A 24,447-nucleotide genomic window follows, 5' to 3' on the forward strand; every position below is an offset into this window, starting at 1 on the left:
ATTTTTTGTGATTTTTGACAATTTAGGACTAGGCATAAAATCTTTTGAGGTGCATGATATTCTTTGGATCATCTAAAGGATCGCCTTCAGGAGTAGCCAACTGATAAGCTCCTGATCCATATTTTGTTGTGATTACATATGGTCCAAGCCAATTAGGCTTGAACTTGCCTTTATTTTCTTTTTCTTGTAGATTTTTTTGATTCTCCATGAGGACAAGATCACCAAATTGGAATTCCAGGGTTCTGACTTCTTTGTGATAACTCATACGCAAGCAGTTCTAATATACACGGAGATGGTTCAAGGCCTTGAGGCGCCTTTTATCTAATAATTCTAGCTCTTGTAAGCGGGCAATTCTGTATTCTTCCTCTGGTAGGATGTTTTGCAGTGATACCCTTAGAGAGGGGATCTCGATCTCAAGGGGAAGGATGGCTTCGAAGCCAAAGACCAGGGAATAAGGGGTGGCACCTGTGGGGGTGCGGATGGAGGTGTGGTACGCCCACAAAGCGGGATGGAGTTGGAGGTGCCAATCACGGCCAGCTTCATTGACTGTCTTTTTGAGGATTTTTATTAGGGTTTTGTTAGAAGCCTCAGCTTGGCCATTGCCTTGGGGGTAATATGGAGTGGAAAAGCAATGGTGGATGTTGAATTTTTGGCAGAATTCTTTGAATTGTTTGTCATTATCTATGATGATAACTTTTGGGATGCCATATCGACAGATCAGGTAGTTCAGGATGAATTTGGAAATTTGCTTGCCAGTGGTGAAAGTAAGCGGGATAGCCTCTACCCACTTGGTAAAATACTCGGTGGTGATGATAATGATGGTTTTTGAATTGTTTGTCGTTATCTGTGATGATAACTTTTGGGATTCCATATCGGCAGATCAGGTAGTTCAGGATGAATTTGGATATTTGCTTGCCAGTGGTGAAAGTAAGCGGGATAGCCTCTACCCACTTGGTAAAATACTCGGTGGCGGTGATAATGAACTTATGTCTGTTGGAAGATGGAGGGTGAATTTTTCCAATGAGATCGAGCCCCCACCTTGAGAAGGGTCGTGGTGTAATAAATGGCTGCAATTCTTGTGACAGTGCATGAATCTTGTCACCATGTTGCTGGCAAGGGATGCATTTCTTCACATAGTTATATGCATCTACTTCCATCTTAGGCCAATAGAAGCCTATTCTCAAAAAAAAATTAGCCAATGTGAGCCCACTTGAGTGTGCCCCACGGATGCCCTCGTGTACTTTGTGTAATGCGCATTCTGTCTCTTGTTTATCTAAACACCTTAGGAGGGAACCATCAAAATGCCTTCTAAACAAGGTGTCTCCAAGGATGGTGTAACGAGCACATCGGCGGATGAAGGTTTGTTGTTGGGTTTTAGTGAGATGTGGGGGAATGGTGTTGTCTTTGAGGAAAGCGAAGGTTTCTTGGTACCAAGGGGACTTGGGACCAATGATAACACACATCATTTCAGACTCTGGTAGGTCATATGCCGGTATAAACAATTGCTCAACCAAGAACTCGCACTTTTAACTATGTGCTGACATTTGAAGGAGGGAGCCAATGGTGGCCATTGCATCTGCAGCCCTATTGTTTGTTCGTGGGATTTGATCAAACTTGATTGCTGTGAAATGTTGCTTAAGATCTTCAACCATAGTATAGTAGGGAAGGAGTTTATCATCTTTTGTCTGGTACTCATCATTGACTTGCTTTATGATGAGCTGAGAATCGCCATAGACTTGTAACTCCTTTATTTTCCAGTGAATGGCCAAGCGCAAACCTATGATAAGTGCCTTGTAATCTGCTATGTTATTGATACATGTGAAGGCTATCTTGTATGATTTCGGGATGCCATCTCCTTAAGGTGAGACCAATAATATTCCTATCGCTGATCCATTTTGGGTGCAGGAGCCATCAAAGTACAATCGCCATCTGGATGATGTGGTAACAGTCATGATGAATTCATCTGGTAATTCTGTGAGAAGAGGATGGTCACCTGGAAGCAGAGCTTCAGCCAACTGATCTGCAATGACTTATCCCTTGATTGCCTTTCTATTCACGTATTCAATGTCAAACTCGCTTAAGAGCATGACCCATTTAGCGGTTCTGCCAATGAGAGCAGCCTTTGACAAGAGATATCTTAGTAGATCAATTTTAGCAATTAGTTTAGTTTTGTTGTTTGGCATATAGTGTCGGAGTTTCTATGTGTTGAACACCAATTCCAAGCATGCTCTTTCAATGGGGGTATAATTGAGTTCATACCCTACCAATGTTCAATTGATGTAGTAAATGGCATGTTACTTCCCTTGGTCATCTGTCTGTGCCAATAATGCCCCCAATGCCACTGCAGTAGCACATATATACAAAATAAGGGGTTTTCCAGGAGTAGGTGGCATCAACACTGGAGGTGATGCTAGATATTCTTTTAGTTTCTCAAAGGTCTTTTGGCATAAGCAATCCCATTTGAATTTCGTGTCCTTGCGTAAGAGGTGTGCAAATGGATGGCACTTATCTGCTAGTTATGAAATAAAGCGTCTAACAGATTGTAGTTTCCCCTGGAGACTGTGTAGTTGTCAGAGAGTTTTCGGTGGAGGCATTTCCATGATAGCTTTTACTTTTGCAGGATCGACCTCAATGCCTCTACGGGAAACAATGAATCCTAATAATTTTCCCGATGTGACTCCAAACACACACTTTTTGGGATTCAGGTGTAGTTTATATTTTTCTAATCTTTCAAAGATCTGCTTTAGAATAGGAATGTGTTCTTGTCTTGTCTTGGATTTTCCTAGCAGATCATCCACATAGTCCTCCATAATTTTGTGCAAGAGGTCATGAAATATTGTTGTCATGGCGCATTGATATGTACCTCCAGCATTTTTAAGGCCAAAAGGCATGACCTGGTAACCAAAAGTACCCCATGGTGTTGTGAATGTAGTTTTATGTTGATCCTCATCTGCTATTCTAATTTGGTTGTACTCGAAAAACCCATCCATGAGTGATAGCATTTCATGTCCTGTTGTAAGGTCCACAATCATGTCTATATTGGGGAGCGGTAAATCATCTTTAGGACAAGCTCTATTTAGATCTCGTAAATCTGTGCAGATGTTGATGCCTCCAGCGGGTTTGCCAACACGTACAATGTTGGAAACCCATTCAGCGTAGTCTATAGGTTTGATGAATTCTTCATCCAACATCTTTTGAAGTTTTGCCTTGACCAGGAGAGCAATATGCGGGTGCATTTTGCACAATTTGTATTTTACAGGTTTTGCATCTGGGCGGATGACAAGATTGTGAACCACCAAGGCAGGATCCAACCCTAGCATATTGGCGTAGGACTATGCAAAATTGATTTTTACCTCTATAAGGAAGATGATAAAATCTTGTTTCTCTTGTTCTGTGAGGGACTTAGCAATGAGCACATTTTGTGGGATGGTTTCGATGCCCATGTTGATGCTATCTGTTTCTTCTATCAGCAAATTCGATCTGTCCTATGGAAGGTAACCAATGGTAGGGAGGTCAAGTCCCTCATCATCAAGTGTCTTTTCCAGGTTTTTACTTTCGGATATGCCCTTTATTTATTTTTTTGCTCATCCAAAGGCACCTTAGAGAGGTTTTCACCTAAGGAATCATGTTTTTTGCTTTAATTATCTTTTTTGCAGCTAAGGGCATTGACCTGACTACCAAAGTATCCTTTTTCATGTAGCTAAATGCCCTCTACTATGTTACAATCTTCCAGATTTCGCATTGTTAGGAGAGTAATGAGAGCATTATCATCGGTGCAAATGTCTAACGTGGGTTTGTCTCGTTGGCCCCAGTCTATGAGTTTAGGATGAACAAGATGTAGCTCATGTGAGATGGAAGAGGGGATGGGGAAATGGTATTGACGTGAGTGTCGAAGAAGATATCGTTTTCGTATTCATAAGGCATTTCGTGAAACTCCTCTTCATCAGCGCTTTCGATATCCAAAGAAGGACTCAAAGGGGCACCAGCGATAGTAATCTTAGGCACCGGGGTGTATGCCAAGCCTTTGTTGTACTTGTAGGAGATATGATTTATGGGTGCTTTTCTTCCTTTCTCCTCTAGTCCCAAGCCATGCCCTTTGTAACCCATTTTTTCAACTATGATTGATGCTTTTGGATACATATTTTTGGATATTTTTGCTAGATCTTTGTCCTCTTCTCGATACAGCCATGAAGAGACGTCTGCTTTGAGGCTCTCCTCATCAAGTGGGCCCCATTGCTGGAAGGTGGTGTTTTGACATTGCATGACTGATTTCGGGTCCTTTTTGAGCTCTCTCAATTTTCCAAATGACTTAGGAGAGAGAGGGAGGTTGCCTATTAATAAGACGTCCTCCAATTTGTATTCTCCACAGCCATTGTCCAAGATCTTGATTTGATTATTTGGTTGGGATGAAGTGGAGGCAACATTTGATGTGTCAGATGGAGGCGTTGGCGAGGGTCTATTTAGTGGGCAATGATACAGATGCTTCCCTTCTAATAGTTTGCAATATTGAAAAGGTTGGGGATCACCTTTGATAGTGATCTCTCTTCCATTATAGGGCAATTTGATGCATTGGTGGAAGGTGGAGGTGACATCCTGCAAGGAGTGAATCCATGACCGCCCGAGGAGAACATTATAGGGGAGATCAAGATCTAGTACTTGGCATGGGGTTTCAATTGTAATGGGGCCCACTTGAAGAGGTAAGGTGATCATGCCCTTCGAAACTCTTTATGCATCATCATATGCTTTTATGGTGATCCTTCCTGATGTGTCCACCAAGTCCTCAGAAAGTCCCAATTGTTTTATTAACTTGTATGTACACAGATTAAGTCTGGATCCACTGTCTATCAAAATACACTTGACCTTGTGTTTTTGGATAAGGGCTTCGATGTGTAGAGGTTTGTTGTGATCTTCATCTGCAAGAGCATCTTTGGAGGTAAATACAAGGTGGGCAGCAAGGTTTCCAATGAGAGCTTGGAATTGAGTAGCATTGATGTTATCAGGAACGCGGGACTCAAGGAGGACTTGTTCCAAAATTTCCTTATGTTCAGGGGAAGTCTTGAGAAGTTAGAGAATGGAAATATGTGCAGGGGTCTTCCCAAGTTGGTCCAAGAGGTCATATCTGCAGGTGGAAGACATGGGTGGTGGGTTTGGTGGGGGAGGAACTCCTTGGATAGTGACTTTGCCTTGGCGTGTGGTTACATTACAATCATTTTGGGAGGTGGAAGGCATGGCGCCTTGAATGACTATCATAGCCGGATTCGGTCCACTTTGGGGAGGGGGAGAGTTAACTCCTTGGATAGTTATGACGTTAACATGGTTGTCTATGGGCTCGATGCGACCCACTAAAGAGTCAAAGCCGGTTATGTGATTAGTATAGTCATAACCCACTGCGTTGGATGGAGGGGACAAGGAGTTGACTTTGTGGCTAATCATGATGATTAGCCACTAGCAACTCATTAGGAGGGGATTAGAGGAAGAGTTAGGTGGGATAGGATTTGTAGGAGGATTTGACTAGGAGAGAGAATGAGTGGGGGAATTAAAAATTAGCAAAATAATGTTAAGTGGGTTTAGGGAGTTTCTAGAAGACTTTATTAGGTTAATGATAAATTAGGAAGATGATTTGGAGGGGTCATGTGGGTTAACTAATTAATTGAAATTAATTAGCTAGGAGGAAGATTTGTGAGGATTCAATTTTTAGAAGAATAAAGAAAGGGATTGATTTATTAAATAAATCAGTCACATACTATAGTGACAATATTAATTTTAATTAATTAATATTGAGGAAAATTTGAATTAACATAATTAAATTAATTAATTATGTTAGGAATTAAAAATAATAATTATTTTTAAGTGTCTACACTGCCCCTTCAAGAGGTGAACTAAAGGTGTGTGCTCCACATCAGTCAGGACTTACAGTGATATATCTTTTTCAGGATTGGTGTGATGAAGGATGCTACTCCTTAGGGGGAGCAACATAGTATAACATAGATGTATCTGCCTTCACTTTGGCATTGTTGTCAAAGGGGGAGAAGATGTGAAGTGGAGAAGATGTGAAGCAGAGAAGATATCTGCAGTATTGGGGGAGAAGATGTGAAGTGGAGAGATATCTTTGTATATTGCCATCAATGCCAAAGGGGGAGATTGTTGGCATATGTGCAGAGTATAATGACATAATGATATTATATGTTGTCATTGATGTCAATATACTGAAGAGTGAACCGGTATATTGAAGTAAGCAACTTGCAAGAGAACCGGTATGATGTTGTGAAACGGTATATGTGAAAAAGTGAAGTGGTATGTTTGTCCAAGTGAACCCGTATGTTGGAATGTGAACCAGTATATGTTGGATTGTGAACCGGTATGTTGGAATGTGAACAAGTGTATGGAATGTTTTGTATCAAGGTTTCATATGGTATGACTACTGGTTGGTAGTATTAGCTTCAAGGTTTCCGATTGAAGTGTTCTATGCCTGTGTCATTCAACCGATGACATCGTGTGATGAGTTAGCATTGTAATGAAGAATAGATTGTGTTGCCACGTCAGTCTTGTACGCATGAAGGATCTTGCATGAAGGAGATTGATCCTATCTACCTCGGGAATGTGTGAATTCTCTGTAAACGATGGAGAATGCATGATGGGTTATCAGCCTCCAAGAAGCGGTGAAGAACAAATGATGGAGAACGTCTTGAGATCTGCTCAAGACTGTTGTAATCAATGCAATATGTTCAACGGTTAGGATCGAACCGACTGAATTGCTTAACCTAAATGTTTAGGGTTTAGGGTTTATGCTTCCGACCTATCTATTTCCTATAAGGTCGATGTTGTTTTTCATGTTGAGGTTCTTGGAAAATGTTGTGTGTGTGTATCTAAGTGCAGAGATATGTGATTCTTGCCAGACTAGATAAGAGAATAGATACCTACAGAGTGTGATTGCAGAAGAAAGGAACTAAAGCGGATTTGCATTGGCATTGAGTGTTGTTACCAGATCATTGTAATACATGTTGACCTCTAACCACTTCAATAGTTGGAAAATCCCTTAACAGGGTAGCTTTAACTAGCTTGTTGTAAATCCTTTAACAAGGTGACTCAAAATCATTGAGTTCTTAAAATCCTCTAACAAGGTAACCTTTAACAGGGTTTAACCCTTAACCGGGTATTTTAGCCATCCCTTAACCGGGTGATCCCTAGCAGGATCGGTTCCTAACAGAACCTATTGTAAAGTCTTTAACCGGACTAGGCTCCTAACAAAGCAGACTTCAAAAGGGTTCAAAGAACAGCTTGTGGGTATTCATCCCCATCGTGGTTTTTCCCAGTTGGGTTTCCACATGAAAAATATGTGTTATGTGTGATGCTTTTCATGTGATGCTTTGTTACTCTTTGTCAAGCGGTAAGGCATGTTGACCAGTAAGTCTTTACATTTATGTTGATGTATTACTAGTATATGCATATGGATGAAATGGAAATAAGATGTTAGATTGTGTGGAAAGCTAAGAGTTACCGGTTTATGTCTGTCACATTCTTAGTGTGTTTAACCGGTTGTAATCTGGCTTAGACCGGTGTTATTGCTTGCCAGTCAAGTGCAGTGTTCTCAGTCAAACCGGTTTAAGGAAAAGTGTTTTTGTCAGTACTAATTCACACCCCCCCCTCTCAGTACCAGTTTGTTACTAACTGTTCATCATTGATTCATCAGCTTATTGTGAGAAACTGGGTGATCAGAAAGTGATAAGGACATTCTGTTGTAGCTTAAATACAATTGAATTTAAAAAAAAAAATTATGGGTGGTTATTATAGTTCAATTTGGAGTGACCAAAACAATCAGAAACCTTTGACTTTAATCTAATGATTGTATTTCTAGGCAGTTATTGGAAGTTTTATAATCTAGGTTGTTGTGTAACATATGTATGCTCGATAATAGAAAATTTGGGCTATATTAGTAATTACCAATACCTGGAAAGCAATGGGAGGGAATAAGTATAGGTTTTATAAGTGGATTATTGAAAGCAAAGCATGTAAATGACTACATCTTAATCATTGGAGATATTTTTTCAAAGATGTGTATTTTGGATGCTTGCAACAAAACTTTAATAGGAAGTCATGAGAGAAATTTTTTTTTTTAAATGTATGGGCTCATTTTAGTATTCCAAAAAAGAATTATTTCTAATTGTGATATGAGGTTTTTGAGAAAATTTTGGTGTACATTGTGGAGTAACATATATACACAAATTTGATTTAACGAAAAACATATATACACAAATCAATTGGTTATTTCCATCCTTGGATAGAAGGGAAAATAAAATGGTTAAGCAAACATCGATACTAATTATCTAATAGTATAGCTAGAGTTATTCCAGAGACTCGAATGAGAATTTGGATTATACTTAGCACTCCTATAATGGAGTAATTCATTCTTCCACTAATTTGTCCCTTTTGACTTGAACTTTTTTATATATTTACAACCAAGCCTATTTGATATTTTCTTTGGATAGTCAAAGGATGGGAAACAAAAGGAGGATGAAGATGGAGGAAAATTTATAGTTAAAGTGAGAAATCCATCTTTGAGTCCAAAGCAAGATATAAACATTGTCATGATCTACATATAGTTGAGCATAAATTTAAAGTGGATGTCAACTTTAGGGTGTATCCTAGAAATGAGAGATTATAAGGCATATCATAGATACTCAAATTGCTAAGGTATGATCCATTTCAGATCATGGAACATGTTAAGAATATTTATTTTATATTAGATTTAACTTGGTTTATAAGGATTTTTTCATAATAAATTTTGACAAATTGAGGTTATTTGATCCTTTAATCCTTAATGAATATAATGATAGTGTGATGCCTAGTATTAGAAGATTTACAATTGAAGGATGAGATGAATTGAAGCATGATATCAATCTCAACAAGAAGGTATAGAAAACTCAATGAAGTGAATGTGAATTAGTGTTGAACGGAAATAAAGTGATATTGACAAGAAAGACAAAATGGGTTTCTAGAGTTTTAATAAGAAAGAAATTCCTATATTTGATTAGTCCTTAAATATTTTGGGACCAAAAGCTTCTTGACGAAGAAACATATGATTTGTGAAGTAGGTCAAATATGTTAGAGCATTAGGATCATCATGGAGGTCATTAACTATGAATTGAATTGGTCAAACTAAATTGACACCAAATTCAATGAAACAATGTGAAAAAAAATTAACAAAGTCATCAAGAAACTATGAGGGGTGGTTCAAAACATCCTCCAAGATTTTTTGATCTAGTTTGTTGAAAACTAATGTATGTAGAAATGCAAAAGTTGATGCATTTGATGATTGCACAAGTGACATACTAATAGTACATATTTGCAAACACATATTTGGTATCATTAATAGGTTATTTGCCACTAATGAATTCACAACTAGTGGTGAACTCTATAGGGTAAAATAACAAACTATTTTTGATAAGGGTATAAGCTAGAATTTGAAAGTTTTTTGAAGTTAGAATGCTTCACATGGGTTTATTTAAAATTTTCCTTGGTCATGGTAGATAAGGAGATGCCTATATAAAAAAAATTCACAATGTTTAAAAGACTATCTTTTGGTACAAACCTTTAGCATTGCTCATAGGAGGAGATTGGACAATTTTTCTCAATTTATATGTTTTGTATGTTCCAGCATACTCTTTAGATGACATAACACTTGTAGAACCTTTGATATAGTGGAATGAGGAAGTTGTGCCCTTATATTTTTATTCTATTTGAGGGTTTCTATATTTGTATGGTTGCATATGTGTCTCATTTTCATGGTGTGTTTATCATATATGTTTCCATATATTTCCTATATTTTAAGAATATTAAACAAGGGCATAATAACATGTAAATATTGGTGAGAGTTAAAGGAATTGCATTCAACTTTATATAGATTATTAAGTTCAATTGTTCTTTCAACTTTTTTGCATCTCTTGTTGTGGAAATTGCTTATGCTTTCAAATATATGCTTTTGATTAGGTAAATTGGTTTTGAAGATTCCAAAAACCCTATGTAAATGAAATGGAATAGGTTTAAGCATATACAATAATCATACAAGGGAGAAAAACACAACTACAACCAAGTTGTTAATCTCAAAACAATACCCAAGGATTTAGCCTAAACGATGCTAAACTATAACCTATTCAATCTCACGGCCTTAAATCTAGTGTGAGATTGAGAGAGAGATCTAGAAAGGCATTTCTTTTATCTTTGTAGAATTATTCATGAAATTTTATCAACTAAATCTTCAAACTTAGTAGGGTGGATTCCCCCTCAAAGAGACCATCTATAGGCATAATTAAATAAATAAAATGTCTAGCCAATGTTGTCAATTGTTGATCAACCTCCTCAAATATATGTTATCTATGATGAGGTTGTGGGAGTTGATTCTGAACTCCCACACCATCGGGTCACTTTCAAAACAAAAATAATCTTCCATGAGATAAAATTGAAATAATAGCTAGTTTGATTATGGACATGTAAGATTGAATTTATTGAATATTGGATACTATATCACATTACAAAATGCACATATGGTTCCTTTCTTATATAGGAAAGATTGATACACAAGATTAGACAAGATCATGACATGTGACAACTAACTCAATAAATATTAAATGACTTGGGATAACAAGTAAATTCCAAGATAAGATCACATGACAACTAAGAATTCTACAAAGACTTCTAATCTTAGGTAAACTTAAGCATGTGAATATGACCTACTAGAGAACTAGTTTGGAAAAATACCTTATTCACACCAAACCCACTTTAACTGAAACTTAGGGAGAAGTATATTATTATGCAAATGATGCAAAACATGAAGATGATTACGAGTCCTGGCTTCAAGGCCATGTTAGGTACCCATTTATAATGCAATCTCTCACAAATGAAGAAAATGAGAAAACCCAATGGGACAAAAATCCTCTCCAAATGAGAGAAAAGATACAAATTGACATATGCAAGTGATGAAAGAGTGATGAATGGAGGACTCAATGACCACCTCACCCCCCCCCCCCTCCATCCCTCCTCCCTAAGGACTATAACCATCACAAATATAAAATTAATTATTCTACCATAGGAAGGAAAGAGAGAGACAATGTAGCCCCCCCCCACAATGTGTAATGTCCTACAAAAATGGTAAATGCATGAAGATAATATAAAATCCAATGCCTAAAAACAATATTTCTCCCTTTGGAAAGAAGATAGACCAATTACAAATTCAAGAATGCTTCCCATTTTGGATAAGAATTGGAAGGAAGAAGAATCCAAATGTATGATTATTGTGTCTTTGAAATCTACTCATACGTCACCAAGTCCTTGGTAGATGATGATGCTACAATCTAATTAGGTACATGCCCAATCAAAATAGAAGGTGACAAACTAGGATCAAGTGCTAACTAAAGTTGAATTAGATCCAAATAAAAATATGATGATGAGACAATAGTTGTGTCATGACTAACATCAAAGAGGATAGATAAACCCTCAAATTGGTTCTTCAAATATGACATGTGAGACCCCACAAAAAAGTTTGAAATTCTTGTCAAGTAATCATATCACAAAGATGTATTTGAAAGACTATGATTTACTCGCTATAGAGAATCATTGGGAGGTTTTGATGAAATATCTATGAACTCAAATGAAGCAATGGGAGGTGAATTAGTGATCTCAATTGCAGAACTGGGAGTTGTAAGAGAGGTATCTTGATCATCAAGATGCTCAAGTGTTGCATCATATTCAAGCTTCTATAATGTATCATCATAAAAGGGTATATTATCAACATCATCAAGGATAGGTGCAAGAAGTTGACTCTTCATTTAAAGGGAAGTTTTGACCTTAGAAAAAAGTTGACAAAATGGGTACCCATTTTGTAAATGATGGGTATTCGTCATGCCTCAAGATCCCTCGAGGCTGAAATTGAAATGGGTACTCATTTTCCTTCAAATCTAGAAGGAAACAAGTACGTGTTATTTGGAAAATGGGTATGCATTATTTACATGATGAGTACCCATTACTAAAATTATGGGTACCCGTTATTAAAAAATGCATACCCTTTACTTAGAAGTATTTATTTTTAAAAAGACCTACAAATTTATTTTTTAGATGACAAAGAAAGCAAAGGAGTAATGAGTACTTGATTTTGTGTCATCACCATACCATGTCACCTCCTCTCTCTAGTGTTATCAACTAGCTACTCATCCAGGTACGTTTCTTTGTCATTTTTTCTATTTTTATTGCTTCAAGTGAATTTAAGGTTTATATTTTTCAAATGTAGATTATGAATTTAGGGTTTATATTCTTCATTAGATTGTAAATGGTAAAACTATTTAAAAATGATATTCTTCATGTGAAATATGAACTAAAATGCCCAAGAAAACCTTAATACCCATCCATATATTCTTTATAATTTTTTGTTTTTTTTGATAAGTCACAGCTGAAGTGGTATTTTTAGCTTTTCCCTGGAGCTAAGAACAAGTCGAGTAGATTCAAACCCAAGACCTCCCATGTAGGAGGCTCATAGCTAACCGTTGCGTTGTGGGGTCATCCCCCTTTATAAAATATTTTTTATTATATTTTTATAAACTTTAAAAAATAAATGTTATTTAATACCCATTAGTATTCATGTGAAAAATTAACTAAAACTCATGATCAAACCTTACTTGCAATACATTAAAAAAGAGAACCACCCACCATAACTTTGCATAGATCTCAAGCAAAATAGTCGAATCATGCTTTGTCATTGTAAATCTCCAAAATAGCCAAAGGTGTGTGAAGTGATTTAAGATAACTGCATTAATTTTGTTAAGATAAATAACCATTAGTGAAGATGATTATAAAAGACTCCATTAACAATTGTAGGATGGGAACCTTAAAATAAAGCATGTTAGGTGGGTGAATAGTGTTTATTAAGTAGGTAAAACATTTGATTTTATATCATTCACATTGAAGCATCCATTATTGGATGACATTACAAAACAAGCCCCCAAAGGAAGAGTTGCACATGTGGAGTCCAAAGGATACTAGCATGAGTTGTGGCACTAGTAGAAAAAGGAAGAAGCACATGCCATTCTTGTGCAGCAATTATGGGTTATGAACATGGTTGATTAAGCATCATATAACGAAGTGTAGGAAAAAAAGGTAGGAAACAAATACAAATTTTAGTGTGTAAGAATATAGATTGGGTGAAATAAGATCTGTGGGAAAGAAAAATTTAAGGAGCCATGAAATCCACCACAAGTACACTGTGAGTAAGAAAACATTGTTGCACATATGAATATAACCATTGTATTCAATATAAAACCTCTCTATTATAGAGGATGAATGCACATGTGAGATTTCATAGGATGAAATCTACAAAAAAATTCTTCAAACACAGAGGATGGAAATCTCTCTACTATAGAGGATGACTATAAAAAGATACATAAGAGGAATTTAAAGTCGTATAAACAATAAATAAGAGCAATATGTATCTATATCATTAGGACTCAATAAAAATAGATACATCTACATAAAATTTGAATTGTGTAATCCATAATAACATCAATTAACATGCAAATTGGTACAAAATGAAGAATGAAATTATGAACAATTCAATATGGAAGTTGAACGAGAGAGAGAGAGAGAGAGAGAGAGAGAGAGAGAGAGAGAGAGAGAGAGAGAGAGAGAGAGAGAGAGAGAGAGAGAGAGAGAGAGAGAGAGGTGGGGAGATAGAGAAGGAGAAAGGATAGAAAGATAAAGAGATAGCTTGAGAGAGTATCTCATTTTACTCACTTTTCCCTTGTAAAATTGGGTATTAGGTCCTCTTAAACCTATGACACTACAATAAGAAAAAAGCTTGGAATTAATATTTAATTATTTAATCAGTGTATTGTCAAAACAAAAGAAAATCATGCAATGCAATATATATAATAATATGTTTTGCACTAGACATGATCCTCACTAGAGATAAGTGCCTCACCATGTCTAGGTGCTCACTTATGAAGGTGTAATATGTAAGATGTTGCATAAAAAAAAATCAACTTGAATATATTAAAAATTACAAGTAGAAAAGACCTTAGATATTGAATTTATTTAACTTTTGTGTAAAATGTCGAGTACATGTAGACCTAAAAAGTGGCAAATTTGGGCATATTGAGTAATCAACCACATCTTGTGAAATGGCCACCAAATATTTATATCCTATGTATGAATTTAAAGATCATTGAACTATTATACAAACATTTAATCAACATATACAATTTATATGAACTTTAATGCATGATCCATAGTGATGGGCAATGACTTTTCAAATTACAAATCATTTTCTAGGAGCATTCTTGATTCTTTTTATTTGTGAGCCATCTTCAACCATTTCCCACAATACATTCGGACATCAAATTGCCAACTAAAAATGCCATTATCATATCTTAGGTGGTTTGAGGGACAAAACATAATTAGTGAAAGATGAGTTTATAGATTATGTATAAGAAAAAAGATACAATAAATACAAAATCAAGAGTAGAAGTCATTTATTAAATATTTTCTAATTTTATTCAAACAAAAATGAATAGGGTACAATGTATGTTATAGGTAACAAGGCTAAGAACATGGGAATGTATACGATTAGAAAGGGGTAGAACCATCAAACTAGTTGGTTTTCAACTATTCAATTGTCTACCATCTCTTTTGGAGGATCTAATGCATACATATACAATATGATTAAAAAATAGGTTAAGAAGATTAAATAGTTTATGGACCCAAATCACTTGACCTTCCAACTACTTCGCAATTCAATTGCTCTGACAATTGGCATCCCACTCTTATAGTTGGAGGAAAAATATATTGAAGATTCTAAGTTTGAAGGTATTTTAATTATGTTATGTCTTCTAGGTGGCATGTGAAGATGCATTCAATAGTATACAAATGCATGCAATGCCATGTTGACAAGTATATAGGGTCATGCATAGTGGTGCATAATGATCCAATGACTTGAACATATAGAGAAAGTGATGTTGAACATTTTGTGTCACTAATGAGTGTTTTTGAGTCATACATGCTAATATAGGGTATTTGAGGTGTGAGAAAGGCTCCCTAAGGCTTGAGAGGCTATGCATTGATCAAAAACCCTTCTTGAGAAGTGATGTTCCCCATCAAATTGTTAATGAGCTATGAAAATTAAGCACACAAATATTGAAGATTGATGCTTTGCAAAAATGGAAGGATTAGTTATGACAACCAAACACAAACAACAAGAAACCAATTTGTTAGTGTAAGAAATCACATGGAAAACACTATCCTAAGCAAGCATATCAAGAAAGACACTACAAAACAAATAAAAAACTTAATGAATCTACAAAATGTAACTAAACATATCCATATGCTCTCTACCATGTTGGTAGCTTCTCCTTCCTTGTTCCTCTCCTCTCCAAGTTCCAAATTAGTGTAGCTCTCAGCAGCTTTTTGCACTATGGATGCCTTATGGAGGTCAAAGATTGAAAAATGATTAATCTATGCTATGCAAGTGTGAACAAAAGCTAAAATGAGAGATCATCTATTTATCTAGTGTTGATTTTAAGCCAAAAGAGTGAATATGAATGATTTATGCTAAATGTTTTCTCTAAAAATGACTATAATGTAAATGCATACAAGTTTTCAAGATCTGGATTATGAAGAAATGAGCTCTATTTATAAGAAAAATAGAGCAGTGGATGGTTGAGATTGAGTAATCTCAACAAGGGTCAGGATTGAATGGTTTAAGATCCATGTGAGGAATTTCAATCCAATCCCAAGATGACAAATGCCAACAAGAGATGGGTTGAGAGGAGAGGGAATAAGCATTAAATGCTTGACATGACCTGAGGGTTAACTTGGGAGGTAAGGTCAATGTTGAGTTGAAAGAATAAAGCCATTATCCAAAGAATAATGCTTTTATCCAATGGATAAACTCTTGTGCAAGAGTTAGTGAGGATAACCATGGTCAAAACAATAAATGCTTGAGGAGACACGTGGGTTACATGAGGGTTGAGTTAGGGGTCAAAGTATCTAACCATGGGTGCAAGTGGATTTAACCATAAATGGTTATGTAAGAGTCATTAATGGTCATGTAAGAGCCATTAGTGGTTTGGAAGACTTTAGAGGTTAAATTGTTGAACACATAAAGCATTTAATGCTTTTCAAAGACTCCAAATAACTTCAAGTTTCTTAGGAATGTGACAATAATTAGGGGATGGATTAGGCTAATTAGGAAGGGGTTAGAAGAATCTAGAAGGGGATTAGGATTGCAAGTGGGTTTGGTGGGTGAGAGAAAATAGGATTTTTATTAAAATAAAATTCATTTATTTCAACAAATAGGTGCAAGTTGCATTTTTAGGAGAATGCAAGTGGGGGGATTTAATGATTTAAATAAATGTTTTAATTATTTATTTAAAAGAGGAAAGGGGATTAAATGAAATAAATAGGATTTATTCATTTAATTGATTGTGAATTTAGTTTAATGAATTAATTAAAATAAATTGAATAATTTATTTAATTAATAGGAGAATGTTTGAAGATGAATTAATTAAATGTTAATTTAATTAACTGTTGGCTAGTGGGTTTTTAATCAAATAAATAGCAAATATTCATTTAATTAAATTGGAAAGATTTATGTGACTACATTTGCCCCTCTTTGAGACGGTGCGATTTATCGTGTCTTTTCAAAGAAAGAAAAATAGGTGTGAAAAAATATGCCCCATAAAATGTTAATTTAATGGGTGGTATGCCCCCTCGAGAGATGGGCCGAAAATTTTGAAAAATCGGGCAATCTCTCGAAAAAGAATAAGAGGTGGAGGGGACGTAGAATAGAAGAAATTAGCAATAATAGGGAAAGAATAGGAGAAAACGGAGTGAAACGGAGAAATAACAAGCCAGTGAGTACCTTTAGGTCAGGCAAAATATATGATGCAAATGTGGTGTGTGCTTTTGATTGATGCTATACACTTGATTAAAATTGGTTAAACAATCTGGTGCAATTGGTTTAATTGCCTCGGTCGATTCAAAGCATGACAGTTGATGTCAGTTGTTCACTTGGACAGGATAAAGTCTGAGTAAGTGAATCAAAGTGACCTGATGGTGACTTAGATAATTGATGTAATTTCCCGATGAAGTCAAGGTATTTGAAGCAAAATACTCATTGAGACTTAGACAATTGATGTAATTGTCCGTTATGATTGTATTTGATTGGTTGATCAATTGATAGTGTGTGTGTGTGATGGATGGTTGTGGGGAATCATGGCAGCCCCGTTGAGACTAGGTCATTATGATAAATGTATATTGTAGTCTAGGTTTGCCATGATCGAATACCTATTGAGACCCAAAGATACTTGATCAAAGTATCTGTTGATAGTCTAGGTGTGTGTGAGTCAATGTGCCTATGTAGACAGAGTAACTGGCTTGATTGTATGGATGATTGAGGATGGGAAGCGCAACCCCTCCTGTTAGAGATGGACGGTGATGAACGTAGCTTGATTGAGTTGATGGGAAATGATGAAGGGATTATGATGATGTTGATGATCAAGATAGGGAGGGTGAGGGGGTGGATTCAATGTTAGATAGAAGATATGGAGGACCTATTCCTATGGAAGAAGAGCGAAATAGAGTATGCACCCCATTGTCATTACTATGTATGAATGATATGCAGCTATTTATGAATGTATGGATGGATGGAATGCAATGAAATGCAATATATACATATGAGATGGAATGACGATCCATAGTGCTTTATTTTCATCATTGAGCATGGTAGTATCAATCATGGACGAGGCAGTAGGAACCAAGGATGGAGTATTGTACTTGCAAACAAACAGCATAAATAAAGAATAAATAATATGGACCCTCCATAATGGTTCATGCTCATATGGTCGAGGTATACGTTGTAGTCAGCAATCCATAGTGATCCATGACTGTATTTTGCATATGATCACGTAGCTTAGTGAACTTCCCACATAGACACCATTAGTACATGCCCCAGAACTTCATTGGAATAATTCGTAGAATATAAACAAACAAAATGATACTTAGGAACCATCCTGGCCACTCTAATCACTTGTGGATATCCTGGAGTAGCGTAGGAACCTGATATAAATGAATAAATAACCTACAAACCAACCAAGTACTTGATAGCTTAAACAAAATTTTCTTGTCAAAGAAAAAATGTCATCTTGTCTTTGTTTTGGTAAGGAAGGATGCATCCTTGTTAAGACAGTTTGCGTGTCGATGTTTTGGTTGATGTGATAAGTGGTTATTATTTGAGTATTTCATAATGATTGTTTGGTATCTACTTGGATGCATATGTACAAAGGTGGTTCCATGTTTTTGATTGATTTTTGATGTTTTATCATGTTTTTGGATTTTGTGAGTGTTTTTGAATGTTTTTGGTATTTTGTGAGACAATTTTCAAATGTTTTTGGTATTTTGTGAGACAGTTTTGAATGAAGAACTTAATGAATCACAAATAATGCAAAATCTACTTCCATCAATATGTTAAGGGTATTGCCCCCAGTTTAGACATGACTATGAAAAAGTGGGATGTAAGACGCATGAAGTACTATCCTTGATTGCAGATCAATAACAAGCCATGGTTTTGACTGATGGATGTGTGGATGCAATGAATGTGATCGCAACAAGTCTAAAAGACAATGGAGCCATAGCCTTTATGAGTGGTGCCTGTTTGCCAGGTTTTTACCATCGCACTTACCCAAGGTGCCACCGGAGTGGTTGTTCACCGTTTGAATGTATGATTTTTTTTTACTATTTTGATTTTTTTGTATTTTCTTCAGGACATTTATCTGAATTTTTTTGGTGTTTTTCTGGTATTTATGGGAGCCTGATGCTCTGTACATCTTATGTATAAAATCGTTTGAGGTGCATGTTGTTGATTGGATCTGCTAGCAGTTCTCCTTTTGAAGTAGCCAATTGATATGCCCCTGACCCAAATACAACAGTGATAACATATGGACCCAGCCAGTTTGATTCAAACTTTCCTTGATGTTCTCTATTTGGTTGGTTACGAGGATTCTCTTGAAGAACAAGATCACCTACCTCAAATGTACAAGGTCTAACTTGATGATTATAGCTTCTGCTCATGCGCTGCTGATAGGCTTTGAGGTGATTGTATGCAACTTGTTGTTTCTCATCAAGTAGTTCCAAGTCTTCAAGACGTGATATTTTGTATGCTTCATCATCTATGAGATTATGCAAGGAAACCTGTAGAGATGGTATCTCGACCTCAATAGGAAGGATGGATTCTATGCCATAGACCAGTGAGTAGGGAGTTGCGCCTGTAGGGGTTCGAATGCTAGTTCGATATGCCAATAGTGCTGGATTTAATTGAACGTGCCAATCACAACTGGCATCATTGACTGTCTTCTTGAGGATTCTCAATATGTTTTTGTTTCATGCTTCGGCCTGACCATTTCCTTGTGGGTAATAGGGAGTGGAAAAGCAGTGTTGGATGTGAAACTTCTCACAAAGCTCACGAACATCCTGATTTTTGAAAGGAAGCCTATTATTTGTGATGATGGACATGGGTACACCATACCGGAAGATGATGTAATTAAGGATCAATGAGGTGATCTGCTTGCTGGTGACTTGGGTAAGTGGAACAACTTCGATCCAATTTGTGAAGTATTCAGTAGCAGTAATGATGAACTTATGATCGTTGGATGAAGATGGATGGATTTTACCCACAAGGTCCAATCCCCATTGACAAAAAGGCCATGGTGTTGTGATTGGTTGCAATTCTTGTGCTAGTGCATGTATCAGGTCTTTGTGAACTTGGCACTTCTTGCATTTTCTAACAAAATAATAGGAGTCTTTTTCCATGGACGGCCAATAGTATCCAACGCGTATGATTTTCTTTGCTAGGGACGGGTCGCTTGCATGAGTTCCACAAATTCCTTCATGTACCTCTTCCAAGGCCTTTGTTATCTCATCTTGTTCCAAACATCGAAGAAGAGTACCATCAAAATTGCGTCGATATAGGGTTTCAATAATAATGGTATATCGAGTGGTTTGTCGAATGACGTTTTTACATTGGTTATTCGATTGGTTAGGAGAAAGTGTGTGATTGCGTAGATAGGTGTAGAACTCACCATACCATGGGGATTCAGAACTGACAAGGTGACATATCATCTCAAATTTGGGGATATCATAAGGGGGAATCCAAAGTTGTTCTACCAAGAACTCATATCGTGTTGAATTATGTGGAAGATCTAGGAGAGATGCAATGGTAGCCATAGCATTAGCAGCTCGATTATGATCTCTTGGTATCTGCTCAAAGGTGATAGTAGTAAATGATGCCTTTAAATTGTCAACCATTTGTTTGTATGGCATGAGTTTGTCATCCTTGGTCTGATATTCATCTGTTACTTATCGGATGACCAGTTGGGAGTCGCAATATATCTGTAACTCTTTCAATTTCCATTGTATGGCTAGTTTGAGTCCTGTGATTAAGGCCTCATATTCTGCTATGTTGTTTGTACATGGAAAAGTTAGCATGTAGGACTTTGGGATGCTATCACCTTGAGGTGTGATAAACAAAATGCCTGCCCCTGAGCCATGCCTAGTGTATGAACCATCAAAGTATAGTTTCCATGGTTGTGTTGTTGTGATCATGAATATCTCTTCATCTAAAAAAATGGAAATGAGAGGATGATCGCCTATGAGAGGTGCATCGGCTAATTGATCTGCAATAACTTGACCCTTGATTGCCTTACGGTCCACATACTCGATGTGAAACTCACTTAGAATCATCACCCATTTGGCCAAGCGGCCAGTCAATGTTGCTTTGTCAAGTAACTACTTTAGTGGATCAATCTTTGCAATGAGTTGTACTTTATGTGTTAACAGATAGTGCCTCAGTTCAGTGGTTGCTAAGATTACTACTAGGCAAGCTCACTCAATAGGTGTGTAATTGAGTTCATAGAGCCAACCAGTGTGTGAGAGATGTAGTAAACAACACACTCTTTCCATTCTGCATTATGTTGAGCCATTAGAACTCCCAATGTTGCATTTATTGCTGAAATATAGAGTAATAGAGGTTTACTCGGATCTGGTGGGATCAGCAATGGTGTATTCATGAGATAGTTCTTAAGCATCTGGAATGCTTGCTAGCATTTGGTATCCCATTGAAAGCGGATGTTTTTGTGTAACAGGTGTGTAAAGGGGTGACATTTATCTGCTAGTTGTGCAATAAATCTTCGGATGGATTGTAGCCGCCCTTGTAATGTCCTTAGCTAACGGATGCCCCTTGGAGGTGGCATGTCCATGATTGTTTTGACCTTTGCAGGATCAACCTCAATGCCTTTGCTTGAGACAATGTATCCTAGAAGCTTCCCTGAGGTTACTCCAAAGACACATTTCTTTGGGTTGAGTCAAATATGATATTGTTCCAGTCTGTCAAAGATTTTCTCTAATATGTCTAGATGTCCTTCTCGTGTTAAGGATTTTGTCAATAAGTCATCAACATAATCCTCCATGATGGTATGCATCATATCATGAAATATGGTGGTCATTGCTCTTTGATAGGTCGCCCCTGCGTTCTTTAGACCAAAAGGCATTAAATTCCAATAGTATGTTCCCCATGGACATGTGAAGGCCGTCTTATGTTGATCCTCTGGCGTGATCTTTATCTGGTTGTACCCTGAAAAGCCATCCATGAGAGAAAGCATGGAATGTCCTGCTGTTAGGTCCATGATCATGTCAATGTTTGGTAGGGGGAATTCATCTTTAGGACATGCCTTGTTTAGATCTTTGAAGTTAGTACAAATATGGATTCCCCCATTTGGTTTGCCGACAGGCACAATGTTGGATATCCAATCTGCATAACCAATTGGTCTAATGAAACCAACATCCAGGAGTTTCTTAAGTTCTTCTTTGACTAGTACCACAATTTGGGGATGCATCTTGTGAAGCTTTTGTTTGACAGGCTTGGCTCCTTCTGCTACGGTGAGGTGATGCATGACTAAATTAGGATCAAGACCAGGCATGTCTGCATATGGCCATGCAAAATTGATCTGACGCTTCTAGAAGAATTTGACCAACTTAGGTTGTTCCTCTGGAGTTAAAAGAGACGCCAGATGTATGTGGTGAGGAGTTTCAGGAGTCCCCACATTGAATTCTTTTGTTTCTTCAATAAGGATTGTTGATCGTTCCTGCTATGTACTAGAGGGGAGGATGTCAAACCTTTCATCCTCAGGCACCTCAGAGAGGTTTTCACCATTGGATATGTTCTTTCTTTTTACTTTTGTGGGATCAAACAGTGTCACGGTGTGGTTTTCACTGGAAGATCCATGTTTTATTGTAATATTTTTGCTGCTGAAAGGTTTGGCATTTGCCCCGAAGTAGGTTGTGCTATCAAGTTCAATGGTGAATCCAGCCTTGTGATCCCCGCTTGGTATGTTATCTCGTAGTTCCAAAAATTCAATGATCGCCTCATCAATTTGGAAATGGTCAAGACATGGGGGATTAGATTGGTTCCATTCGATGAGTTTAGGATGTTTAATAGGCATTACCTCATCGATTAGGTTAAGTTCATAAGAGGTGTCAGTGAGGGTTAAGACGTTGTGGTGCTCCCTATCAGAATCGGGCGTAGGATGTGACATAGGGTCTGTGGAAGATGTTTCCAGTTCAGGAACCCAAGAGGTTTTAATATGCGCTTCTCCGTAAACAGGGATTTCTTTGTGAGGTGGGGTGGTGATGCGTCTTCCTCATTTGAAGTATTGAGATGTACTGAATCAAATTCCCACTCATGTGAATCGGTCTCTGAGTCACTTTTTGGTATCCGATTACTATACCATACCGGGATATCCTTTGAGTTAAATACTGCAGGTGTAATCGACTGATGTACCTTGGCAGATGGAATGATTGGTGTTGTAGGAAGGATTATGGAGATCAGTGAATCTGATACAGGTAGCATCGGCGTTGTTGAATCTGTTGCTTCTGATAGAATTGCCAGTGTTGTCAAAAATGTTGTGGGTTCTAATACTGCTAATGGTGCTATTGATGCAGTTGTCGCTGCTGATGGGGTAGTTGGTTTGATTGGTGGGATGATTGGTGTTGTGGATGATATTGTTGGGATTTTTAGCCTCAGTGGGGCAGTTGGTATGGTGCTTGGTGCTGCTGATATAATCAAAGGCGGCCTCTTTAGAGTTTTAGGTTGATATAGAGGTTTGTTGGGTTTCCCTTTGAATCTGACCTTAGGAAGGATCTCCTTTTGAAAGCCTAATCTTGTGTTATCTTTGGGCTTTTATTTCAGCTACAGCGGCTCATGTCATCCTTGCTTACAAGGTCCCAAAGCACTCTGACTATCATAACCCATTCTTTGCATAATGAGAAGGCCTTTTCCATATTGATCTATGGGAAGCTTAGCTTGTTGGATGTTCATGGCGATAGGATCTTTATAGATCCATTATGCTAAGTCCTCATCTCTGGTCTCTTCTTCTTGACTCTTTTTGAGGATAAAAGGCATCAAAGTGCATGTTGGCTTGACCAGTGGTGCTTGAAGTAACCGTTGAGGTTTACCATAAGTTCTAGGAGAAGTGGGCATTTGTCCAACACAAAAGAGTTGGCTTAGATTGTACTCTCCAAGACCTTCCTCTGCCATTTTCATCTTGAGCTTCTCTTTCTTGGGTATAGTGGTGTTTGAACTGGAAAGAGAGGGTGGACTAACATATGAGGTGGATGAGATGGCTTCTCTGTTGTTGGGAATGGTAATCTCTGGTTGATGATTGATATTGTGACAATATGCAAAAGGATTTGCATCGCCCAGGATTGTAATTTCTACATCGTTATGAGGAAACGTTAGACATTGGTGGTAGGTGGATGGAACGGCTTGCATGGCGTGTATCCAAGGTCTTCCTAACAACAAATTATATGGCAGAGGAAGGTCTATAACTTGACAGATGATGTGCTTCACCACTGGGCCCACTCGGATTGGTAACACAACTGCTCCTTTGGATGAACGCTCTGCATCAGCATAGGCTTTTACAGTTATCTTCTTGCGGGGATCCACTGGCTCAACTGCATATCCCAATACTGTGACCAATTGTAATGTATAGATATTTAGGCCCGCTCCATTATTAATCAAGACTCGCTTGATCCAGTGTTGGTTGATGAATCCTTCAATATGGAGTGAGGCGTTATGAGGTTGTTGGAAGGATGTATTGTCACTTTCAGAGAAAGTGAGACATGGTGATGACCTCAGATTACCAACCATAGCTTGAAATTGATCTGTATTTAGATTTGCAAGGACTGACACCTCTTGGAGAGCTTGATCCAAGATTGCTTTATGAGATGGGGATAGGTGCAAAATCTCTAAGATGGAGATAAGTGTGGGCGTCTTATCTAACTATTCCACAAGGTTATATTGCTTTGGGATGGAGGTGGTACCTTGTGGAGCTACTTTGATGGTGATCTTGCTATGCT

Source organism: Cryptomeria japonica, chromosome 2, assembly GCF_030272615.1.
Source record: "Cryptomeria japonica chromosome 2, Sugi_1.0, whole genome shotgun sequence".
Lineage (NCBI taxonomy): Eukaryota > Viridiplantae > Streptophyta > Pinopsida > Cupressales > Cupressaceae > Cryptomeria > Cryptomeria japonica.